This window comes from Globicephala melas, chromosome 20 (genome assembly GCF_963455315.2).
Source record: "Globicephala melas chromosome 20, mGloMel1.2, whole genome shotgun sequence".
NCBI classification, from domain to species: domain Eukaryota; kingdom Metazoa; phylum Chordata; class Mammalia; order Artiodactyla; family Delphinidae; genus Globicephala; species Globicephala melas.
The window spans coordinates 14,105,055-14,112,239 of NC_083333.1; positions in this window are offsets into that span (position 1 = coordinate 14,105,055).

The window sequence follows — 7,185 nt, forward strand, 5'->3', positions numbered from 1 at the left end:
CCGCGGACTTTTATACCCCCCGCTAACGCCACCGCTCATTCCTTCTCTATATTTGGAAAGAGAATGACCGACACCACAAGCTGAGGACCAGCTCCTTCCTCACTTTTTTTTTTGTCGTTGCCAAGGGAGAGGTATATATAGAAATGAGCGGGATCCACAACCATTTTCCCATTGGGGAAAGCTGGAGGTTTGAGATGCCTTCCTTTGAACTTGGGCCCGGGGTGTCCTCACTCAGTGTGATGGGACAGCCTCGCTGGGGCTCCTGCCTAACTCCATCCTGCGGGCGCCACGGGCTCAGACATCAGTGTGCAGCCCTGGGCAGCAGGTACTTAGAAGTCTTGTCCTGTGGGAAAAGAGAGGAAGCCAAGGACAAAACTATTAAAATCCTCTTGGAGTTTTGAGCAAGACTTTTGTCACAACACAGGGTGGTGTGATTGTAAAACTCAGCCAGAAACAACAACAACAACGATCCTCTTCCTCCTCCTCCTTTCACTGTGTAACTTTCTATCTCATTAGTATCATTATTAACTGAATCCTTTCTTAAGTGCCAGTAACACCAACAAGTAAATTAATGATGGGGGAGCTACCCGGCCAGACAGTATCCACAGCAACAGCTGCTTTAAGGACCTGTTGTTATTGAGATATACTATGGATTAGGAAAGACCAGCTGCTGGCCTGGGTGGGGGGTAGGGAGAAGGCATGGCCTGCAGAGAAACGGGGGGTGACTGGGGGGGGCTGTCTAACAAGTCTGGTTGTTTCTAAGTCAGGGTTGGAAAAATGAAGCTTCCGGAGAAGAATGAAGCTTCTTCCCCTTCTACTTTATGTCTGTTTGTTTTTTCCCTATTTTTCCTGACAAATCTTTGGGAGGGTGGCCAGCAGGCACCCTCGTTAATTGGTCATTAATTTTAAAGAGTGTCAGCAGTTCCCACTTGAGAATAAAAGCTGCCCCTCCCAACGCACCCACACCAGGCGTGGATACGGAGGCCACTCGAAGAGGTGTGGGTAGGGCAGGGGGAGCAGGACTGTGGTCCCCAAGGTGCAGGGACATTAAGCACCCACTGTATGCTGGCCCCAATGCAGAGCGCTTCAAGAAGGCACACAAGAAACGGAAGATGCAGCCTTTACCCTTAATGGTTTGTAGGATAAACGGTGACTCAATCGTTTTGACATTTAGGGGACTTTAGATCAAAGCGCACATTTATGAAGTGCCTGCTCTGTGAAGGCCAGAAAGGTGAGTGGCCACCAGCGGGGGAGTCAGGAAGTACGGAGCCCGCTCGCTTGCCCCCGCAGCCTGCTGTGGGCTTGCTGCCTGTCACACCCCCCCAGGCCACCTCCTTGCTCCAGCTGGGACTGAAACCCCCGTCCCTAGAGCCCCTCCCCATCCAAGAAGAGAGCCCGACCCTCCTAAAGGGTGCATGCGTGCTCTGAAGGGGAGCGGTCTGCCTGAGGTCCTGTCCTGCCTGCCCAGTGACCTCAGTCCAAGTCTCTGTGCCATTGGCCAGGCATCTCCTTGGAGGCCTGGTCAGGGCAGGTGCATGTCACCTGTGGGAGCAGAGGGTTAGCAAGCCCCACGGGGCTGAGGGACAGTGCGAGGGGCCCTGACCACACCTTGGGCAGTGACGTAGCAGGGTGGCCACGGGACAGGGAGAGGTGCTGGTGGCTCCTTCTTAAACACCTAGAGTTACGGCTGGGAGGGGCTCTGTGGGCAACGGGAAAAGGCTCAGTTTGCTCTTTGCCTTTTGTCACCAGTTTACCTGTCTCTCTGTATAACCATATCCATACCCACCTCCAGGAAGCCGAAAGGATGTTTTCCATACAGGTCTTCCCTGAGTTCGCTGTAAAACAGCCCCAGGTCACATTACTGAGCCCAGCCCCAGCTCTGAAGTGCCGACGGCCTTCCACCCCAGCTTTTCCAAATCACGCAGCCTGTCGTCGTCCTTTCCATCACGCTTCTTCCTCCTGCAGGTATAGAGTGTTCAGCTGGGGGATCTCAGAGGTTGTTTGCTGGTCAGCCTGCTTTTGCATAGGAGGAGCTGGAAGGCAGGAGGGGTAGGAAGCTTGCCCAAGGCCAGAGAAGGAGGGTCAGGGTTAGGCAGAGAGCTCCACTCTCCAGAGGACAGAAATGACAACAATAACTGCCACAGAGAAAAGTTTTAAAACTAGATACCAGGAATCAAAAAGTACGGCCGTCTGGAAAATTATCTGTAGGAGGGAAGAACTGCACGTGCAGCAGCAGCTGCGGGCTGTGGAGCTTTGGAGTCAGACGGGCCTGGGTGTGAATCCCACCGCTTGCCCTCTCATTTACTGTGTGATGGCAGGCATTGTGCCTAACTTCTCTGAGCCTCTGTTTTCTCATCTGTAAAATGGGGATGATACAGCTGCCTCACAGACTAGTTATGTGCATTTGATAGGATATTAAAATGTCAGGCACGCCCTGCCCAGTGCTGTGTTTATAGCACATTGTAGATTTGAAGTTTTCTTCCCTGTCTGAAGGTTTCCATGTGTTACACACAGTACGACTGGTTATATTGATGACATTGAGTAGATCATATTGGATATTTGTTTTATCGATATGAGGAGGCAGAAGGGACATATATATATGTGTGTGTGTTAAAAAGATTTCCATCCAAAGAGAGAGAAATCTTAAAGAAGAAGACCTCTTGGTGCTTAAATAGGCAGCTTTCAGGGCTAACTGGACCCTCGGCTGGTGCGGAATTCCTCCTCTGATCAGCTGGGGGACAGATGACTTACCAGTGTATTATTAGCCAGCTTTATGGGAAAAGGAGGAGCCTTTGTTCTTTCAGCCATCACCCAGCGAGAACTAATCCCCACAGCCTGGACACAGAGCTGCGTTTATTCCTGGGTGCGCTGGAAGAAAATGTATTGTCTCAAGAATGCAGGCAGCTCCGGAGGCGCTATTTGGAGAGTGGCTGAGTCCCCTCGTCAGAGCCGGCAGCTTGCTCCTGAGCTATTTTCCTCTACTTCTGTTTGATGTCTGATCCACATGTGGACATGGAGCCCCTAGGACAGCGCTCTGTCAGAGCATGACGTCAGCCGCAGGAGCAGATGCCTCCGGGATCAAGTGCCTTCTCCATGTCCCGCTTGAGGGGGATTTGGTGTCAGTGGAAGCAGGGAACTTGGTTATTCTGAGCGAAGACCATTCCCTGCCAGTGAGGTGAAGGTGGAGGTCCTGAACCAGTGTCCAGAGCCCCAGGTAATAAATAAAGCTGAGAGGGCCCATAACTCTCCTTTAATTCAATTCAACAAACACCTGCTTTCCCCACCTTTCTATTAGGAACAAAGTCAAATCTGTAGGTAAGCACAAAGCACAGTCGTGCACATCCAGGGTTAAAATGCAGTTGGAGTTGATGCCAGAGCCACGCTACCGACCACCGCACTAATTATACGAGAGGGCTTCGGGAATGGATGCTTCCAGAATTATGACATGAGCCAGAAGTTTGTGAAGTCGATCAGAACAAACGTTTTAAAAGGTCAAACCCCAATCTGTGAGTGAAAGGGAGAGCTGGTGCTAAAAAGGTGACCAGGAAAAGGGAGGATGCCACGCACAGAGAGTCAGAGGAGAAGACTAAAGATGAGAGTGAGAGAAGGTTTGAGAGACAGTCGCTGGCAAAGAAGAGACGAGTCCCATACCTGAGATGGGGCAGCTGCGGCTGCTGTCCGAAGTCTGCAGATGGTTCAGAAGATTGATGGGCCCGTGTGGTTGGGAGCTTGGAGCAACATGATTGAAGCAGGGAAGAATGCTTTGAGAGGGACAGGAGAAGACGGGCGTTCCAAGGAAAGGAGTTTATAAACAGCAGGCATGACCCAGGGCTTTGCCAGGGTATTTGAGGACAGGAAGGAAGAATAACATATGCATCTGAACAATGCCACAGAGAAGGAGGCAAGCAAACTAGTCCACCAGGTGCATGTGGATGTGGAACGTAAAGATCAAAGATCACCAGGAGGTCACCACTGGGAGGAAGTAGAGAACAAATGGCTCCATAATAATAGAGAACTTGGAAGAAAGGTGGCCAATTTGAGGTGTGGTAGTTGATTAATATTTAAGCCATAACCTTCAAATTGAAGGATAACACTGAATTTTCATTTAAAGTCGTGCTTTTCGAGAGAAATGACCCAAATAAACAAAATAAGAGGAGAAATAACGACCAATACGGCAGAAATACAAAAAAAAAAAAAAAAAGTAAGAGAATACTATGAACAATTATATGCCAACAAATTGGACAACCTAGAAATGGGTAAGTTTCTAGAAACATACAGGCTGTCAAAACTGAATCAAGAAGAAATTGAACACACCAACCACCAGAAGTGAAATAGAATCTGTAATTTAAAAAACTCTCTGCAAACAAAAGTCTAGGACTGTACGGCTTCACTGGGGAATTCTACCAAACATACAAGGAAGAACTTATATCGATCCTTCTCAAACTCTTCCAGAAGACTGAAGGGGAGGGAACACTCCCAAAGTCATTTTATGAAGCCGCCATCACCCTGATACAAAACCAGACAAAGACACTACCAAAAAAGAAAATTACAGGACAATTCTTTGATGAAAATAGACGCAAAAATCCTCAACAAAATATTAGCAAACTGAATCCAACAGCACATAAAAGTGATCACGCACCATGATAAAGTTGGATTCATCCTAGGGTCGCAAGGATGGCCCAATATACACAAATCAATGTGATACACCATGTCAACCAAAAAAAAAGACAAAAGCCACATGATCATCTCAATAGATGCAGAAAAAGCATTTGATAAAATTCAACATCCATTCATGGTAAAAACTCTCACCAAAGTGGTTACACAGGGAACAAATCTCAACATAATAAAAACTATTTATGACAAACCCACAGCCAACATGATACTCAATAGTGAAAAGCTGAAAGCCTTCCTGCTAAAATCTGGAACAAGACAAGGATGCCCACTCTGACCACTTCTATTTAACATAGTATTAGAAGTCCTAGCTACAGCAATTAGACAAGAAAAAGAAATAAAAGGTATCCAAATTGGAAGGGAAGAGGTAAAACATGGAGATGACATGGTAACTCTACATAGAAAACCCTAAAGGCTCCACACAAAACTATTAGAACTGATAAACGAATTCAGCAAGGTAGCAGAATACAAGATTAACATACAGAAATCTGTTGCATTTCTTTACACTAACAATGAAGTATCAGAAAGAGAACGTGAAAGCTCCGGTGGAAGATGGCGGAAGAGTAAGACGTGGAGATCACCTTCCTCCCCACAGATACACCAGAAATACATCTACACGTGGAACAACTCCTACAGAACACCTACTGAATGCTGGCAGAAGACCTCAGACCTCCCAAAAGGCAAGAAACTCCCCAAGTACCTGGGTAGGGCAAAAGAAAAAAAGAAAAAACAGAGACAAAAGAATAGGCACGGGACCTGCATCAGTGGGAGGGAGCTGTGAAGGAGGAAAGGTTTCCACACACTAGGAAGCCCCTTCGCGGGCAGAGACTGCAGGTGTCAGAGGGGGAAGCTTCGGAGCCGCGGAGGAGAGCGCAGCCACAGGGGTGCGAAGCGCAAAGCGGGGAGATTCCTGCACAGAGGATGGGTGCCGACCAGCACTCACCAGCCCTAGAGGCTTGTCTGCTCACCCGCCGGGGCGGGCGGGGCTGGGAGCTGAGGCTCGGGCTTCGGTCGGAGCGCATGGAGAGGACTGGGGTTGGCGGTGTGAACACAGCCTGCAGGGCGTTAGTGCACCACGGCTGGCCGGGAGGGAGTCCCAGCAAAAGGTCTGGAGCTGCCGAAGAGGCAAGAGACTTTTTCTTCCCTCTTTGTTTCCTGGTGCGCGAGGAGAGGGGATTAAGAGCGCTGCTTAAAGGAGCTCCAGAGACGGCCGCGAGCTGCGGCTAAAAGCACGGACCCCAGAGACGGGCAGGAGATGCTAAGGCTGCTGCTGCCACCACCAAGGGGCCTGTGTGCGAGCACAGGTCACTATCCACACCTCCCTTCCAGGGAGGCTGTGCAGCCCGCCACTGCCAGGTTCCCGGGATCCAGGGACAACTTCCCCGGGAGAACGCACGGCACGCCTCAGGCTGGTGCAACGTCATGCCGGCCTCTGCCGCCGCAGGCCCGCCCTGCACTCCGTGCCCATCCCTCCACCCGGCCTGAGTGAGCCAGAGCCCCCGAATCAGCAGCTCCTTTAACCCCGTGCTGTCTGAGCGAAAAACAGACGCCCTCTGGCGACCTACACGCAGAGGCAGGGCCAAATCCAAAGCTGAGACCCGGGAGCTGTGAGAACAAAGAAGAGAAAGGGAAATCTCTCCCAGCAGCCTCAGAAGCAGTGGATTAAAGTTCCACAATCAACTTGATGTACCCTAGATCTGTGGAATACATGAATAGACAATGAATCATCCCAAATTGAGGAGGTGGACTTTGGGAGCAAGATTTAGGATTTTTTCCCCTTTTCCTCTTTTTATGTGTATGTGTATGCTTCTGTGTGAGATTTTGTCTGTATAGCTTTGCTTCCACCATTTGTCCTAGGGTTCTATCCGTCCGTTTTTGTTTTTTTTTAAAATTTTTTTCTTAATAATTACTTTTAATAACTATTTTATTTTACTTTATTTTCTTCCTTCCTTCCTTCCTTCCTCCCTTCCTCCCTTTCTTTCTTTCTTTCTTTCTTCCTACTTCTACTAATTCTTTCTCTCTACTTTTTCTCCCTTTTATTCTGAGCCGTGTGGATTACAGGCTGTTGGTGCTACAGCCGGGAGTCAGTGCTGTGCCTCTGAGGTGGGAGAGCCAACTTCACGACACTGGGCAACAAGAGACCTCCCAGCTCCACATAATATCAAATGGCGAAAATCTCCCAGAGATGTCCATCTCAACGCCAGCACCCAGCTTCACTCAACGACCAGCAAGCTACAGTGCTGGACACCCTATGCCAAACAACCAGCAAAACAGGAACACAACCCCACCCATTAGCAGAGAGGCTGCCTAAAATCATAATAAGTCCACAGACACCCCAAAACACACCACCAGACGTGGACCTGCCCACCAGAGAGACAAGATCCAGCCTCATCCACCAGAACACAGGCACTAGTCCCCTCCACCAGGAAGCCTACACAACCCACTGAACCAACCTTAGCCACTGGGGACAGACACTTAAAACAACGGAAACTACGAACCTGCAGCCTGAAAAAA